Source organism: Manis javanica, chromosome 11 (assembly GCF_040802235.1).
Source record: "Manis javanica isolate MJ-LG chromosome 11, MJ_LKY, whole genome shotgun sequence".
NCBI lineage: Eukaryota > Metazoa > Chordata > Mammalia > Pholidota > Manidae > Manis > Manis javanica.
In genome coordinates, this window is record NC_133166.1 from 72772130 (window position 1) to 72790673 (window position 18544).

The window sequence follows — 18544 nt, forward strand, 5'->3', positions numbered from 1 at the left end:
TGGAAACCTGTGGCCATGGTCACAGGGTTTGCCTTGGCAATTCCCAGGGATGAAGGTCATCTCTCCAGGATCTCAGCACATCCAGAGCCCCACAGACTCGTTCCTGCCATGTTCTGCCTATTATCAGCAGGCTGCCCCTGCCCCTCGCCCTCTCAAGTCCTTCCACCTGTCTCTGGGCCTCCTTATGTCTCAGTGGACTTTTGAGGCCTAGGAGGTAACTGATTCCTTTTAGGTCCTAACCTGTGGGCTCTTTCCCTGCCCCATCACACCTCCCAGCCTACCTTTAATCCTTGTTTTCATGCAGCTTCAAGACATGCTTGAATTTCAAAAGCCTGTCTGCCAGTTTCCTCACACACTTGTAAATTACTGCACTACCTAAGAGCCCACTCAGGGAGGAGGTGAGAATAAGCTCTCTCAAATAATGACACATTTTTAAAGGGACAAAATTCTCCTACAACTTGCTGGAAATTTAGACATCTTAACACTTACAGCTACCCACTCCTTTTCCTCTTTTCTTTAAGCCAGGGATGATGAGAGGAGGAATCGTGTTCAGAATAGAGAGAGGGATTAGGCAAAAGTTGAGGGTGTTTGAGAAGAGAGACACTAACAAAAGGGAATATTCTAGAATAAGAGCAAGGGGGTAAGGATTTAACATGCTGCCAGTGTGGAAGAGCCCCTCTTAGGCACTGAGGCAGCAGACCCTGGTTGTAAGCACTTACCAGGTAGTGAATGCAGAGCAGCCTCACCAGGGGACCCTGCAATGCAAATGACACACAAACCTGGAACATATCACACATGTGTGCATACAGGCAAGTACACGATGTAGCTGGGGAGGAGAGAAGAAGCCATCATCCTGACCAAGGGCATGAAGGAGGACTCCTTGGAGTGGAGACTCGGAGATGTGCAGTACCAAGACTGGACACTGGGCAGAGTGTCCAGGCTCAGGGCATGGTCCTTTGCTGAGGCATTTGAGAGGGTCACTTATTTCTTTATATCCTTACATGGCACAACTTACAACAACTCCACAGCAATTACCCAGAGACTGGAAAGCCTTCCTACCAGCCTCCTCCTAAACCCATAAGACATTGTCATGCCAATGTGTGGAAGCCCCTGGCAAGTTCGCTATGGATTTAGTGTGACCAAAGAAATGACAGTAGATTGTTCTTGGGAAGAAAAGGTTATACCTAACTTTATTTCCATGGTTGCAGATCAATCACTAAAATCTCGTTTATTCAGAGCGAGTCTGCATGCAGCAAGCCCGTCTCTGCCTCTGGGCCTCTCGTCCCACACAGCCATCCTCTGGGCTTCTTGGCCAGCAAAGCCATCCTCTGGGCCTCTGTCCTCAGTGCTGCCACCACCCCAGTGTCTGCTCTGCTCTGCTCTCCTGCAGCCATGCCACTGTGTATATAAAGAACTCTTTATATAGAGTCAATAGCGTCGTGTTGCCCACATGTGTATAGTGAGCTAGCCAACCAAGGCCAGATGAGAATTCTGGCCACAGGAACTTTCATTTTATCCACAGACATCCAGGGAATAGTTGTATGACCCAACCAGGGAAGGCCAGTGACAGGAAGGGGCTGAGGGCAGAGACAAGTCATGTTCTGCTTTTATTTTACCCCAGCCTGCGCAGAAAGCTTTATGCACAAAGTTCACCAGAATTCAAGCACAGTGTAGCACTCTCCTCCCCCTCTGGCCTGGCCCACCTAGTCATGCATGAAGGGAAGGAAACTCAACTCTTGTTCCAAAGCCCCAGGGCTGTACTTTCCAAATGCCCTGCCTCCTAGAGGGATGTTTTCCATGTGTTGCCAGGTCCCACATGTAACAGGAACCTGCTGTTCCCTGGGGAGGAGCTTCTCTCAGGCACTGCAGATTGTCCCTTAACAGAGCAAGTCTAGTAGCAGCCTAGGTCCTGAGCAGCACCAAAGAGAACTTTTTCCATATTAAAAACAGAGGCTTACCCTATCTAACAGTTCTTAATTGGTGTTAATTACCTATTACATTCCACAGGTTGGAGACAGTTTGCTCAATACAAGCAAAAGAGGGTGTAGGGAAAATGGAAGTGCCCATGGCCAGGATCCTCACCTGACCCTCATCTACTTGATGATGTAATTGGCCTGCTGCTAGGCTACTGCTTACACACCTTTTGGCAATGAGCCATAACTGCCTGTGTTGCTATATATAGAGCTTTGCCCAGCACTCTGGACGGAGGCAGAGACTGAGGGGTAGTTCTCTGTGCCTTGCCTGAGGGTTTCAGCCCTGGGCAAGTTTACTATGGATTCACTGAGACCAAGAAATGACAACAGAATGTTCTTGGGGTAAAAGGGTTTATAACCAGTTTTATTCTCATGGCAAAAAGTTAAGCACTAGAATCACATCTGCATGCAGCAGTCTGCAGGTCTGTAATCCACCTCCATCTCTGCCTCCACCCAGAACACTGGGCAGAGGTCTTCCTATAGTGACTCAGTCAATAACAGCTCATTGTCTACAAGTGTGGAAGCAGCAGTCTAGCAGTAGGCCAGTTATATCATCAAGTAGTTTAGGGTTGAGTGAGGGTCCTGGCCATAGGAACTTCATTTTCCCCACACCTGTCTAATCTATTTCCAGTGCTTGCAAATTTTAAAAATCCTCTTCCTGCATTAATTTCTATCCCCAGAAATGCCACGTGTTCTAGGGAATCTGATCACTTTGTGTGTCAACAGTAACTACACCTAAGGGATGAAGGTCCCTCTGCTCCTGAAGAATGATTTCCTCACCCCTCCTGAGTCATGAGCGTGTGCGTGTATGTGTCTATATCACTCATTTATTTGTCTGTGTCTTTGTGGATGTGTCTCCATACAACTGTTCTACCAACACAGCGTCTGGCACATAGTAAGTGCTCAGCAAAACTCACCCTTCATTCATTCAACAAATGTGTGCTGGGAGCCTAGATGAGGGTCAAATGCTGTGACAGGCACAGGAGGCGCCAGGACAAACTCAGTGAGCCTGGTGACTGTGCTCCAGGCATCCCCAGGCTGGAGAGAGAGACTGGCAGCTGAACAACAGGATGTGTACAGGCTGCCCTTAGGCAGTGGTGGCAATTGGGACAAAAGACTCAGCCTGACACACAGGCAGTGGGGTAACCAGAGACAGGCACATAAGCCTAGCAACAGCCACAGGGACACACAGAATGGATAAAGAAGATAAAGTACATATCTACAGTGAAATATCACTCAGCCATGAAAACAAATAAAATTCTGCCATTGTGACAACATGGATGGACCCAGAGGGTGTGAAGCTAAGTGAAGTAAGTCAGACAGAGAATGATAAATAGCATATGATTCCACTTATAAGTGGAATCCAAAAATGAAACAAACAAAGCAGAAATTGACTCATAAGCACAGAGAACAGATGTGACTATCATGGGCATGGAGAATAGAGGAATGGGTGAAATAGTGAAGGGGTAAAGAGGGACAAACTTCTAATTATAAAGTAAATAAGTCATGGGGATGAAAATACAGCACAGGGAATGTAGTAACTCTGTACAACTTGGGATGGTGCCAGATGATAGCCACATTTATTGTGGTGAAAATTTTGTAATGTAGATAACTGTCAATCACTATGTTGTACACCTAAAATTAATATATTCTACATTAAGTTCACTTCAGTAAAAAAAAAAAAAAAAAGAAAGTATATGCTTTTGTGATGCTGTCTGATAGAGACTCTGGGAATGGCCGACTGAAACACGGGGCCACTGGTGCCATCCTGTCCTTGACTTTCATGCTGGTTTCTGGAGGCTGCACAGACTTCAAGGAGCCCAGGCCTTGTAGGGGCTGCTTAGAGGATACATAACATTAACACTGTGTGTTGAAGACCAACTAAAAATTACATTGAAAAAGGAGGAGCAAAACTCAGGCGAAAGTACTAAAATAGGCAAATTTCATACTGGGTATAGAACAGCTTATGCTTTTCTCCTTTCTTCCAATGAAGCCAGGCTATATATAAATATGTTGGTTGATAATAATACTTTTGCAGGGTAGGAAACTGCTGCTCAGAGAAGTGCAGGTAACGTGCCTGAGGTCACATAGCCTGTTAGTGATGCAACAAGGACTGCAGCCCTGACTGCGGACCCCAACAGCACTGTGCTTTACAGAAATAAGCCTGGGCCCAGAGCCGCACACACGGGACAAAGCACAGCGAGGGCTGTGGCACCAACAGGGCAGACTCAGTGTGACCGTCAGGCCACATGTACTTCGCAGTTATGTGGTTTTCCCCCAATTTGGCTTTTCAATAAAACCGGAGACATATTCTGGAAGCCCTAAGGGCAGGATTATGTCTGAAATAAACCATTAGGTGGCAGGGGAAGGGCTCCTGGGCATTGAGTGTGTGTTTGATGCCAATCAACACAGTGCTGGGGTCACGTGTCCCTGGAAACCCAGGGTCCGTCCCAGCACAGCCCAGAGAGGGACATCTGACCACAGTGCTGACCATGCTAGGGGTTCTGAAGGAGCTTCAGCAGATCTAGTTAGTTAATTAGGATTATTTGATGTTACTCCATTGGGCACTGCTAGAAACAGTGTGGCAGCTAGAAAACCTGAGAGGTTCAGAAACTTGGATAAAGCTTTCCGGAGTTTTCAAGGTGGTTGCCACAGCAACCTCAGGGACCAGTTCCTGGGAGAGCTGAGACATTCTATTTTAAAAACACCCAGTTGATCATCAGAAAGCCAAAAGCAAAACAACCAGATAATAAGGTATGTATCAGAACTTCCTATAAAGATGAGCATTTGCTCAAAACTGGAAATAATCCAATCTCTGAGGAATATTTTGGCCTGGCATACGAACAGATTTCAAAGCAACTCCCCAGGTCTGATTACTCCCTGCATTTTGCACAAAATACTGAAATTCAAAGCTCTTCTTTCCACTTCAATTTCCTCTTACCTCAGATACAAGTTCCTTCCACCCTTTGAGTCTCACCTCTTCAAAGACATCTCCCATGCACCCACACATTCATTCATTCATTCATTCATTCAACAAACACTTGTTGAGTCATTTACCATGTTACTGTGAGTGATGCCCTGCCAGGTGATACAAAGATGGGACTTCACAACACAGTCCTGCCTTTAGGAAGTCTACAACTCAGAAGGAAAGATCAGACGGACACACAAATACAGCACAAGACAGTAGGAGAGTCTATCATGTGATGGTACCCTACCAAAGTCACTGGTTCCCAAAACCGTGGCATATCAGAACCCTTTGGTAGATCTTTATAAAAATGCAGATTTCCAAGGGCCACTTCAGAATTTCTGGAGGGTGGGGCCCAGGAATTGGCATTTCCAATGCTGTAGCTGCTGAGGTAAAGAGAAGATCTTAGCCCCAGCTAAAGTGATGGTTACATATTTCACAGGAGTGGATGGCCTTTAGAGTCTATGGAAGGTACGGTGTGCCCAAATGGAGGGGTCTTACCTGGCCAGCCCAGTTCAGGCTGGCAGAGGCTCTGGGGACAGTCATGAAGTTCAGGCCAGGCAGCTGGGGCTTATACAACAGCCCCAGGCCTCCAGCCACAGAGTGACACAAGCATGGCAGTGTTAGCAGTAATAATTTGGTAGAGTGAAGATGGATGGTTTAGCAAAAGTGGGCATTTGGTTTGAGACCAATAAGAGAACCTCTGGTTCTTAAGAGTAAAGGGATAAAAAAAAAAAAAAGATAGGTTGGTTGCAGTAGGAATGAAAAGGAAGAGATGAAGAAACATTATCTAACATTTTTGTAGACTGCTTTATTTCAAAATGGGCTGTAGATGGCTCACAAATGTGTTGTTAATTAATCATGACATATCTGTCTCTGAGCAGCTATATTTAGTAATACCTAGGATTGTGCTCAATTTATTTGTGTTTTTAAACACTTTTCTCTGCATTTGTTCTATTTCCTACTTTGGAGAAAATGCAATTGTATAAACACTCAGCAACAAAATGCCTCAGATGTGCCAGCATGGCACAGGTACCAGATTATTTCTTGTTTAATGAATTGGAGAAGGCTTCCTAGAAGAGGCAACATTTGAATTGAAATGGAAAGGTAATATTTTAGCCAACAGAGAAGAACATTCCAGGTGACAAAATAGTGTAAGAAAAGGTACAAAGGAAATCACAGCAGACACACCTTATACGTATCTCTAGTCATCAAACTTGGCACAATCCCTGGCACATAGTAGGTACTCAATAAACGCTGAGTGAGCAAATAAGCATTTGAAAGGAAGTAGTTTTCAATAAGGGTAAAAAGCAGCTTAGGAAACCCCAGACAGCCTCAGGAGCAGTGCTAAGTATTGGTCATTTAGTCTCCAAAGCAGGGATCCAGAGAAGGCTTTTGGATAAGGCAGTTATTTATATATGATCAAGGTTTGCTTAGATCATATCACTGATGTACAGGGTGAATCGGGGGACTAGGAAGAAGACCAAAGGCTAGGGGGCAACCACCCAGGGAGCTACTGCAATAGTCCAGGCAAAGGAAATGAGAGTCTGAGCCCTTGAGGAAGTGGCTTGAGGGTGGGGGCTGTGGTTCCTGCAGGAATTCCGAAGCCAAACCCACAGACCAATAACAGCAGCCTCTCAATTGACCAGGATGGGTTCACTGAGAATGGATTAAAAATCAATAATGAGTTTATGGCAAGTTGAGTGGAGACCTGTGACCCCTCAATTCAGGGTGCCCAGCCAGGACTCCTTGCAGTCCTGCCCCACCCATAACATAGGAATTCTCACCCCTTTTCCCCATCTTGAGGGAGTGTTAGGGAGGACACCTATGGCCTGGCTTCTCTTGCTCTGGGACCTGCCTGTCCCTAAACAGCATGTGCTCTTATCCCCACTCCTGCAAGCATGTGGTAGGTTTATGTGGTCTGGGTCCAAAGCCTGCCTCCATGGCAACACCAGCCTGGAGCCTACCCTCCTTGGAGATCACACTGTCTCTCATATGGGAAGGTGCTGGAATCCTAACATGACTGTCCATGCAGCTGGCTGGGTATGACATTACTCTAATCCTCATCTACACTCTCGTGTCTGTTCTCAACTGGTTCAAACCCAAAGGCATGGAGAAGTAATTTATCAGAACTCGTGACCCCAATACTGAGTTTGAGGTGCAAGGTGTAGACGATGTGAAGATGTTCAATAGATGATTAAAAATGCTTGCCTGGAATTCAAGTGAGGGAGAGCAGGCAATAGGCACAGATTTAGGAGCTGCTCTAGGATGAATGAGATAGATGCTGCAGGCCTGGGGACGAGTTCATGAGAAAGCAGAATCTCACACTCAGGTTAAAAGCACACATCCCATCTGTGCGCATCTGCCACCCAACTCTAGCTGATTGCTGCCTTGAGGAATATGGTTCCAGTAGCACCAGACCCTCTGCATTTTTTTTCCCCAAAGGAAGTTGAAAATCCTGATTTTTGTGTGAAGTGTTCAGACTCATAAAATAGTAACTGGATAGACAAAACAAATTTTCAGGGGTATGTGGCCCATAGGCTGCTGATTGCAACTCAGTGTGGAACAAGAAGAAAACAAAATGTGCAGAACGTGACAAACCCCATGCCAGGGGCATCAGGGAAGGGGTCACGGAGGGCATGGAGATGAGCATAACCAGACAGAAGGAAACGAAATGGTGTCATGCCAGGAAGCCAAAAGGAAGCAGGTGACTAGTGCTCACACCACAGACGATCTCGGGGGAGAAGTCAGCCTGTTGGAATTGGTCACTGGGATAGCAAGGGTGACCTTCAGGATACCAGTTTCTACAGAATGCAAGGCAGGTTTGCCACACTTTGAAAGGGATTCTGAGATGAGTGAGAGTGAGGATGTGAGGCGAGGGGTGCTGACAACTCTCTCCAGGATCAGGCAGTAGTTGGAGGATGGGTGTGGGTGGATGTGAAGGGCTACCACAATCAATGAAATGTTTTCAGAGCAAGAAAGACTGAATGTGCTTGAGAGTGGGGAGAAAGAGCTGGACAGCAATGAGAGAGGTCGCCAGACAGAAGGGCTGGAGTGGCTGTGCCCCAGAACAAGCCAGAAGTCTGACTCAAGGGATCCACAGCAGAGAGGGTCACTGGGGAGTCAAGGATGTGAAGCAGAGCAGGACCACAGTGGGCACTGCCAAGAGCCCACCAGAGTCCAGACACAAGGAAAACAGCGGTCAGGAGCTAGGATGGGGCAGCATAACAGGCGTGGGGGAGACAGAGCTGGCCACCAGCAGCAAGGACCCGGTGTCCTGCAGGTCAGGGCTCATGGGACAGTGGAACTGAATGGGGCAGGCACGTCCCCAGAGGAGGCACTGGCTTCCACCCTGCCTGCCTGCTGGTTGGCACACAGAGGGTGCTCATTAAAAGCTGAAAAGTGGCTCAAAATAATGTGCATACAAATATCCTGGAGACCCACAAAATGCAGGCTCTGACCCTTTAGGTCTGAGTGGGCCCAGGGGACTGAAGTGCTGTTGGCCATGGCCCTGAACAGCAGCATGCAAGGAGCTGTCCCACCACTCGCACTGCTTTCCACACAGAGAAGAAAACAGCTTCCAGGAACTTTACAGCCGGTTGTCCATGCCAATAGGGGTGCCCATGATGTTCCAAAGTAGCATAGAACCCCTTATCCAAGGCGGAGGAGGCTGGGGTAGTGGTTGTGGTCGTAGGCTTTCATCACCCAGGCTGTTCTCCCAGTTACATCTTGCTGCCGCTTGCATTAAAATGGACTTCTCTTCCTGTGGTCAGAAAGGGTCAGCCAAGCACAGGCTGGGCCTTTGCAGGAGAACACAGCACCAGGGACCCCCATGAAGGATGGGGGTCAAGGATTCGGAGAGTGAGGCAACGGAGAGCCCAGTTCAGTAAAGTGATATAAATAACCAATAACAAGTACAGAGAAGAACTTGAGGGAGGAGACAGATGCAGGCTCAACTCTTCCACTTGGGGTGCTGAGAGGGTCTCTGTCTCCCTCATTCCATGTCTCTTCAGTGAAGGAGCTGGGCCAGAAGCACAGCCACTCTGCCCTGGTGCTCTGCAGTCTGGCCTGGAGGAGTGGGCCTGCGGGCTTCCCGAGGCAGCCCACCTCTCTCCCCCTGCCTCCATCGGCTCACGGAGCCCACACCTGCAGCCACCAGGCTCAGGCTAAGGAGATGCAAGGGTGGGTTCCAGCCCAGGTGCTGGGGGCCCCACAGAAGGGCACAGACCCCCATGGAGGAAGGAGGCAAAGACTCCCACAAGTGTCCATGAGCTGAGCCAGCTAGGTTCAGTGAAGGAGGAAAGAGCAAGAAGTGGGAGGGGGAGGCACCTGATCTGTACTCCTGGTGCAAATGGCATTTAATTAACAGTGTAGCTAGAGCAGAGCACTCACAACCCGCCAGGCCGCCCCAGCAGTCAGTGTGCACCGCAGAACGCTGTGAAATACTGCAGACCTCCAGCCCCAACACCCAGAAGGAGCACAGGTCCTGGGAGAAGGGAAAGCCACTGAGCAGCCAGAAAAGCAGCTGATCCAAGCAACTGTGACTGGAGACCATCAAGAGCAAACTCAAGGCGGTGGGGGAGGCGCACTTCCAGAAAGCGGGGTCCCGGAGGGCTGCTCCTGGGGTTGAGGACTGAGGACTGGGGAGTGGGAAGGGCCAGCCCCAGGCCAGCCCTGCCAACCTCTGGTCCCGGAAATCCCTGTGGAACTCCAAAAGCCTATCCACGTCCAGGGACTCTTCTAGAAGACCAGTGCCATGGAAAAAAGTGGAGACACTGTTCCAGATTATAGGAGATTGTGGGAAACATGACAACTACACGCAATGTGCAACACTTGATTGGATCTGGATTTGAAAAAAACTATGATGAGCATTACTGGGAAAATGAGGAAAGAGGACTGTGCCATGTTCACGACAGTCCTTGGGTGTGACAGTGAGTCATGGTATGTTGGAGCATGTGTTTAGGGGTGAAGGATCACAAGGTGTGCAACTGATGGTCCAGTCAAGAAAGTGTGTGTTCTGCATCATGCAGGAGGGAGGAAACAGCAGCCCCACTGGCAGGTGAAGGTGCTGTTCATTACACCGCTCTGTTAACATCCCTTACAGGGGACATTTTTACCCTGTAAAATGTCTAGCTGTACTAGACTCTGCCCATGGTCTATGCACCTTTCAGAGGACAGCTTCAGTGAGGGAGGGCTGGGGCAACTGTTTGTGTCACACCAGGATACGCTACAGGTAACAAGGGTGAGTGTCTTCTGAATGCTCTTCCTCCCAAGCTACCCATTTTCCAACAGTGTTTTGAAATTGAGACTTTGGTCAAAACATCTTGACTTGGAGGGTGAGGATCAGCTAAGAAGGGAAGAGCACGTGCCAACATGGATCAAGTGTGTCAAAGCACAGTGCGCAAGTGCAAAACTCTGAGATACCCAAGAGTGCAGAATGGTCCTGGGACATACAGGGAACCGTGTCTTCATCCCTGCTGTGTGGAAACATAGGGCTACTCACAGGCCAGGAGTTTGGGAGTCAGTGTGGACTTGAGTTCAGAGGCAGCCCTGACCACTGAATGGTCTGGGCAAGTGATGCAGCCCCGGCCTCAGTTTCCGTTTGCACCTTCCTGACTTGCTGTGGGAACAAATGAAATACCAAGAGGAAAGGTACTGCCCAGGCATGGGGTCTCTGTGCCCTCACCTGGCTGTGCAGCAAAGCCCTACTGAACGCATGCTGTTAGCTAAGCAGGGAACAAGGACACAGAACTGCCCTCACCAGGCCTGCAGTCTGCTGAGGAAAACAAGTATTTTCAGAAGCCTCTGATGCTCTCCTTCCACACTGCCTTCTGTCACAAGTCCAGTAACTGAAACACCAGATGTCCGGCACTCGGTGGCTACTAGCAGCTGGCATGCCACAGTGGCATGCAAGGAAGTGCAGTGTACACAGGGAGCATCCCACAGGCCCTCACGGATGTACAGTTTGCAGACATCCATACACCAGCTGGGCAATCTGAACATCTGTGTTCCCCGAGGGTGGGCACTGGCCTATGCAGGCTCCTTTATTGGTCCTACCAGGACCCCAGCAGCTGCTGCATAGGGCAGTAACAGCAGTGATGCCAGCACTGAAAGGCCAGAAGGGCAGAGCTGCACTGTTTCCCGCCACCTCCCTGTGCAACAGTCGGAGACCACTGTCCTTCAGAACTTCCTCAGGGCTTTGACCATGTGGCAGATACACGAAGGGAACAGCATGCTTTTTCTGTCCCTTTAATGGCATTTTGCATTTGTATGGCACATTTCACTTATTCAGGGCATTTTCTTGTCTAGCGCCTTTCTGGTCCTAGCCTAATGAAACAAAACTCCATGAGCTTTGTAAATGTCTATGCCATGGAGACAGCTTAGGAATCAGAGCCAATGAAACTCGGAGCTGGAGGAGGACCAGCGTCACAAATTGCCTAGAGAATAACAAATCCCATGTAAGTTGCAAATAGAGCCAGCATGATGCTACAGCAATACAGCTTATCTGTGGGGAGAAGATTCATCTGGAGCATATGAACCAACTAAGCACGAGCCGGGAGCCCCTAGGAATTCTCGTCTGAATCATGGAGCCCTCTGTTGGCCCTGCCTCGGCATGCACTGGAGCCCCTTTTTAACTTCAGGGAGGAGTAGGGGCTCAGCAGTGCTACATGAATAAGTGGCCATTAAGATTTGGTAATGTGGGTACATTTTGTGGCCTAGAAACATAACCAGAAATTTCTTGCTTTTTCAGTCATTTGGAAAAGGACAAGAGGGCAAGACTGAATATCTGGAAGGCTGAGCATGTGATGGGGGGTGGGGCGGTGAAAAACAGAATTTCTGCTTTTCACCACATTTTGTAAAAGGGAGCATTTAGAAGCGACAGTCCCAACAAGAAAACAAGTTGTCTGCGGATTACTCGCCGTGAGCCCTGCTGAACTAACCATCTCCCTGGAAGTAGGAAGTTGGGCACTTGCTCCTTAGCCCACCCGGGCACCTGTGGGAAAAGTACTGCTTTTATTCTGGTGCCATTCAGAAAATGATGGCTCTCCACATCATACCCTGGGGGCCCCAGCTACCCTGCCAAGGCCTGGCCTGCCCTCTAGCCCAGGGGTGTGTGGCCTTGCTGAACACCAGAACCTCCTGGGGGCTTTTCAAACCCCAAAGCCAGGCCACGTCCAGACCAAGAGTTGGGAGCTCTGCAGGTGGGACCACAGACCGCATTTGTAAGCTCCTGGGTGACTCCAAGCCACAGCAAGGCTGAGAACAAGGGCTTTACCTACGTTGGTGCCCCGCCACTGGGCAGTGAGCATGCTCAGATGAGACCAGTGCATCACCTGCCCCTGTCCTCTCTGGTCCCCTCCACTTGCCTTACCCCACGCTCAGCAGTGAGCTTCCTACCATGTGCATTATGCAAACGGCAGTCCACACTCTTAAGTGGTGGCTGGCTTGTGTTCACTAGTCCATTTAACTCATTAGCATGAAACCATGCTGGGCAATGAGAAGATACAAAATTCAGGGGGACACCATCCCTGCCACTCCAATATAACTGTGCAAGATACATGACAAGCAACTATAACATAACATATTCTGTGATCAGGACTTCAGAGGCTCTTGGGCAGGAATTCACAGAATAAACAGGATCCCTTTTAGCTGGACTGAGCATGTCTTCACAATACACACACACACACACACACACACACACACACACACACACACACACACATACACACAAAGTCTATAACACCCTCAGCACAGAACACAGGACTATGCACACAGCAGGAGCAGGTGCTCAATGACCTCCACCTGGATGATGATGACACTCAGATGGTTCCCATGGGAATCCCCCCCCCACCAAGGCCCAACACCCAAGACCGTTCCGCTCCCTCTTCCAAGCCAAGGATGCCAACACTGCCCTGGGAGCTGTCAACCACCCCCTCAGCCTCTAATGCCTGGTCCCTGCATACCCCCACCTCCCCTGCACTGGAGGCTCCAGGGTGTGCGCTAGCACTGTGCCCACACAGGCTGCTCTGCTGGCTGAATTCCTCTAAGACCAAGGCCAGCAATCATCCTCCAGGGCTTCCCCTTCCTCTCTGGAATAAAATCCCAGATTTCTAGCTGAGCATACAGCCCCCCAGATCAGCCTGGATGTGGCCTTGCTAAGATCTGGCCAGTGGGGCTAAGGGAGTGGCATGTGCAGCTTCCAGCCATGTCCTGCCCAGAAAGGGCCTCCTCTCCCCTCCCTCCATCCTGCCACTCAAAAGGTCATTATGGCGAAGCCCCTGTGGACCACGTGGGTAAGGAAAGCCTGAGTGATGGCAAAGCTCCCAAGGCCAGAGGCACCTGGGCCCCAGACGACCGTACAAGGCCCTCAGCCGGACGGCCCAAAACAGAGCAGCTCCTCCATGCCTTCCTCACCCATCACCCACACCCCAACATGCTGTCCCACCTCCAGACGCCCTGCAGCACCTGGATGCCTTGTCATATTAATGAGAGAAGAGAGGTGTTACAGAGCACAGAGCTGTTCTGTCAGGAGAGTCAGTGAGTTGGTGGTTCTCAGACTACCGAGAGTCCACCCACCTATGTTGCCAGGTCAGCAGCAAGGGTCTGCTTTGCCCATAAGTGCTATAAATTGGCTGGCCTCCTTTTTCCTGTCCCCACAATCTGTGGGGACCCCAGGGGAAATCGAAGGATCATCACTCTTGGTTAGTGGCCTGCAGAGAGGGGCAAGAACCTCTACAAAAGGTGTGGAAAGTTCCTGGCTGCTGTGGATGGAAGCAACAAGACAGAAAGGCAGCGAGCACAGGCTCTGGAAACAGACCCATCAGCTAGGTGACCTTGAGCAAAGGATTTACCACCTGGGAAAGGCAGATCCTCTTACCCAACTCACAGGAGACACAGTTACACAGCATCTCAGGGCCTCCCCAAAACCTACTGACCCTGAACTTCCCAGTACCGAGGGGGATGTATTAGTCAGGGTTCTCCAGAGAAACAGAACCAACAGGATGCATGTGTGTGTGTGCATGTGCACGTGTGCATGTGTAAGTACATGTGCACATGTGTAAGTACACATGTGTACATGGAGAGAAAGAAATTTTAAGGCATTGGCTCATGTAGTTGCAGTGGTTTGGTAAGTCCAGACTCTGCAGGGAGGACCAACAGGCTGGAGATCCTGGAAGAGCCAGTGTTGCACTTGAAGTCTGCAGGGCATCTGCTGCAGAATTCCTCTTGCTTGAGGAGGTCAGTCTTTGTTCTACTGAGACCTTCAACTGATTAGATGAGGCCCACCCATACTGTGGAAGACAATCTGCTTTATTCAAAGTCCACCAATTTAAATTAGTTAAATTAATCTCATCCAAACATCCTCACAGAAACATCTAGAATAATGTCTGACCACATATTTGGCACTGTGGCCCAGCCAAAGTGACATATAAAATTAACCATAGCAGGGTAGGCATTCTGGAATCTGTGTTTGTAAGAAGCTCTCCAGATGTGACATGAGGAATAACCAAGTTTGGAGACCATTCTTGGGGATGCGCCTGAAGGTCATGGATACTTTCAGGGTGTCTCGCTCCACCACCATGAGGGCAGCTGGACTTCCTTTGTGAAGTTAATTATGCAGCCCCACATTTAACTCCAAGCCACATTAAGTCATGTCACAGGTCAGGAAATGTTTCCCCACATACAGCCAGGCCAGAGCATGCTGGGGAGAGGCTCCTGGAGCCCAGGGCTCACCCTGGGCAGCAGCTGGCCACACCTGCCTCTGATGCCAGCCTGTCTGGGGTGAAGCTCCTCTCCCTCAGCAGATCCAGTTCTCCAGATCCTGGGGAGCCATCCTGGGAGCCGCTTAGGAGTCACCAGCACATCTGCTGACTACCAAGTCACCAGATATTTCCTGCACTGTTTCCTCCATCATGGCTGCCATGAGGAGCACACATAGACATTCCCAAAATACAGATGACAGAACCCTCCCAAGACCTTCCAGAGCAGAACTTCTGAAAGCTGTTCCTAAGAAGATGTACACTGGAAAACCTCCATGGCGGATTTCAGTATGCAAAATGATTAGAAACCACCAGTTCTACTAATGACAAGCACAAAAGACAGCTGATTCCACAATTTGCTGCTTCCTCATACTATGCTAGCATATGATTCTTCACAATAAAGGCAGCGAAGTTTCACTGAAAATTGTAAGAGCTTTCTCTAGGCAATTAATGAGAAGTCCTTGGTGTAGAATAAGGAGCAGAGAACAATGAAGCCAGGTAGCCATGAGGGTGCTAGGCAGCTGACTAAGTAACATGCTTGTGCCTCTAGCATAAAAACATGCAGGATTCAAATTCACGAACAGATATATTGGAGATTGCTACATGTGGTTGACCTTTAGAGTTGCTTGCAGATGGGCAGAACTGTGAAAGTGAAGTCCTTGAACACCTACAGCTAATGGGCCATCCCTTACAATGGGAAGGGGCTAAGGTTTCTGTACAGCTGTCATGACGGGAAGAATGTAGAGTCTTCACTGAAGGAATACCTATGGCGCTATCCTCACACTCGCAATTCTGTGATGATAATATTACCCAATATTACTTCCCATGAATTTACATAAAAAGGATCAATTCTCACTGGAAAACTGCTCATTTGGAAATAACCAAGGATCTTTTCCATGACTTTTGGCTGGAATCCCAGAATACAAAGGGGTGGGCAACCTTAGTCCCAGCCCTATCAGGTGCTAAACTGGTGAGGGTTGTGAGAAACTGGGGACAGGGGGAGAAAAAGCTCATGCATAGTAAATGCCACTCACAGTGAAATGGCCCTTGATATGGGGCAGAGTGAAGAAATGTTATTACTCATTCAAAAACCCTACACTTGGCCCTGTAGATAACCCACTGGGCAAGGGAGGATTGGTGCCTGCCCTCAGAGAGCCTCCAGGGGACATCAGACTCAGAGACGGACATGAGCCGCCAGGCAGTCCACCATGCCAGTTCTGGGGTCTCACCACCTAGCCTTCTGGGTCTCGACTTCCCAGTCTGAACAGGAGCTGTCTGTCTAGATGACCTCACAGGCCCACTCCAGCCCCAGCATTTCATCTCCTGATCATGGGCTGAACACCAACCTTGCGTCCCACTGAGGAACAGCATGGAGAGAAGACAAGGCTGTGTCCTGCCTCCAGCCCCCGGCTCAGCCACCTCATGACAACAGTATTTACACTGTGAGTAGTGTTCCTCCTTTCCCTCTAACAAGGAGTTTGCCACAGAAAGCATCCGGAAATAAATTATGCATGAGACACAGTTTCTGAACTAGTTTAGCAAGTTTTGTTCCAGGGGTATTTTTACTTTTCTTCAGACATTCCCTCTAGAGGCGAACCATCCTCCCAGGGCCTTCAATGGCAGCAGAAAACAGCCTTAAAGGAACCCAGCCAGCTTTGATGGGGCAAACCAAGCATGCCACAGGGTCCCTGAGGCCCTAGGCAGTTCTGGTATTGGTACCTTCCCTTTAAAGTAATGGAGCAGGACCAGTGTGGTCCTCGAAGAGTATGTTTCAGAGAACCAACTATTTCCCTACAACACGGTTATAGACATGCAGGCTCTAGTTAGACTCACATCCCAGCTCTACGGACTTGTGGACACGAGACCACATCGCTAAGCCAGTTTCCTCATCTGTGCACTGGGCTGTGGCTACTTCATCAGCTGTGTGACAATGAGGAGAGTGGTCACTCTGAGAGGCAAAGAGCAGCCACTCAGGAAACTCAAGCGACCGCCACCATCTTCACACTTCAGAAATCCCTCAACCGACAGAGAATTCTGATCTGGAAAACTTCCAAGTCCGGTCTCTAGGGCGTTCCACACAGCTGCCTCTGAGTAAGGTATCCCATTCCCCTGTTTTATGTCTCTCAATTAAAATACACCATTCTCTCCATAGCCCTGCGGGAAGAGCTACATTAACAGCTAAGAAGACTGGAAATCAAGCCGATACCTGGTGGCAGTAATGAGAGAAAAGACACCGTCTTCCCCATTCTCCCAAGAAGTTAGTGCATGACAAATATTGTGATCCAAAGTGACGTGGGTCTTTCTCTGGGCTGTGGTATATAAATGCATTTAGTGGCCTCCTCTTGGGTCAAAGAAATTGGGACAGAGTTTGAAACTGTCTATTTATAAATTTGTACAGTCAGCAAATGGCTGATTTCTGGGACAGAATAAACCACTTTAAAAAAAAAGATTTTTTCCCTTATAAAAGTGGCACATGTTTACAGTATCAGTTAGCTGTTGCCATAATAATGCTGCATAACAAATTCAAACTTTCAGTGCCTCCAAGCAACAATCATTTATAATTGCTATGCCTCTCTTGGGAGTCACTCTGCGCTCCAGGTGGGCTCAGGTCTGCATTCCATGCCTCTCACACTCCTTAAACCAGTGGGCTGGCCCTGATGATGTCAGAAGTGCAGGAGGAAGAGCAGGAACACCCAGAAGCTAACCTTTAAGGTCTCCGAACACACACATGTGCCTGCCCATAGTCAAGCGACAGATCCCATCACATGGCAGAGCCTGACATCAGTGGAGATGGGACACATACCCTGCTTCTAGCAGGAGGAAATGCAGAATCACATGGCAGAGGCCATGGTACAGGCAGGACTGATTGCAGGGGCACGTGGCCTGTGCCACTGCTCATAGGCCCCCACTCGGAAGGGCTTTACTTTTGGTTGAAAGCTCGGGTATCTCCATAAAATTTGTTATGACATTCTGACAAGGAGCCCCACATTTCCACTTTTCACAGGGCCCTGCAAATTATACGGCCAGTCCTGGATACAGGGAAGGATGAAGAACCGGAGACAATAATGCAGCGTCACTCTTTAACAAATCAATGTGCTATGTGAGTGCCACACCCATTCCCCAGCTCCCCCAAACCCTGCTTTCAGAATTCAGGTTTTACACCATCAGCTTTGCGTCACACCACAACACCTCCCCTGAGAAAGAGACAAGGCTCTGAGGAGCATGAGAGGGGAGGGGGCACAGGGGGTCGCTAGTGGTAACACTTCTGGCCTTAGCACTGCCCTGTTCCAGAAGTAGCCCTGGGGCACAGCCCTGGGGCACCTGCCCACTCCCACCAACGCCTCCCCACCTCCCAACCCTCTGGCCACAGTGAGCTCTCCTCCTCTTCCCCAGCACATTACCACTGCTCACCTGTCAGGGAATGACAATGATCCACCCACCCACCCAGCTGTGGACCCCACCAATGTCTGGGTACCCACAGCAATGCAGGACATGCCCTCAGGGAACCTGGGGTGAAATGGAGACTCAAGACCTGTGAAGCCAGAGGGAACCTCCCCAGTCACCCACCTAAAGCACCCCATCCCAGCCAGGCTCGGTGTCACTTGAAACCATCTCAGATGCTGGTTGTCCAGTGTGGACAAAGGGAGGTGATGTTTCATCACCTAGGAAGGCCAATCACACAGTTTGATGAAGGATGTTTCTCCTTATCCTTATGCTGGACTTCGGCCCTTGCTCATGTTCATTTCCTCCAGCTTCCTCCTGAGCCTGGAAATGCACTGGGCCCTGCCAGTGTCCTCCCTATGAGGGCCACTGACATGCCCCAAAGCAGCCGTCCCTCTGCCTTCCTG

At 49.3% G+C, this 18544-nt stretch overlaps 1 protein-coding gene and 1 long non-coding RNA gene across 6 annotated transcripts in view; one reads left to right on the forward strand and one right to left on the reverse strand.

Moving 5' to 3' along the window:
- Positions 1 to 18544, reverse strand: part of CNIH3 (cornichon family AMPA receptor auxiliary protein 3) — a 117460-nt gene that overhangs the window by 54220 nt on the left and 44696 nt on the right. The gene's annotated exons all lie outside the window — the stretch shown is intronic.
- Positions 526 to 17768, forward strand: LOC140844286 (uncharacterized). The gene is made up of 4 exons (XR_012122444.1): positions 526 to 4727; positions 15980 to 16138; positions 16849 to 16953; positions 17701 to 17768. It is a non-coding gene; the product is annotated as an uncharacterized lncRNA (long non-coding RNA).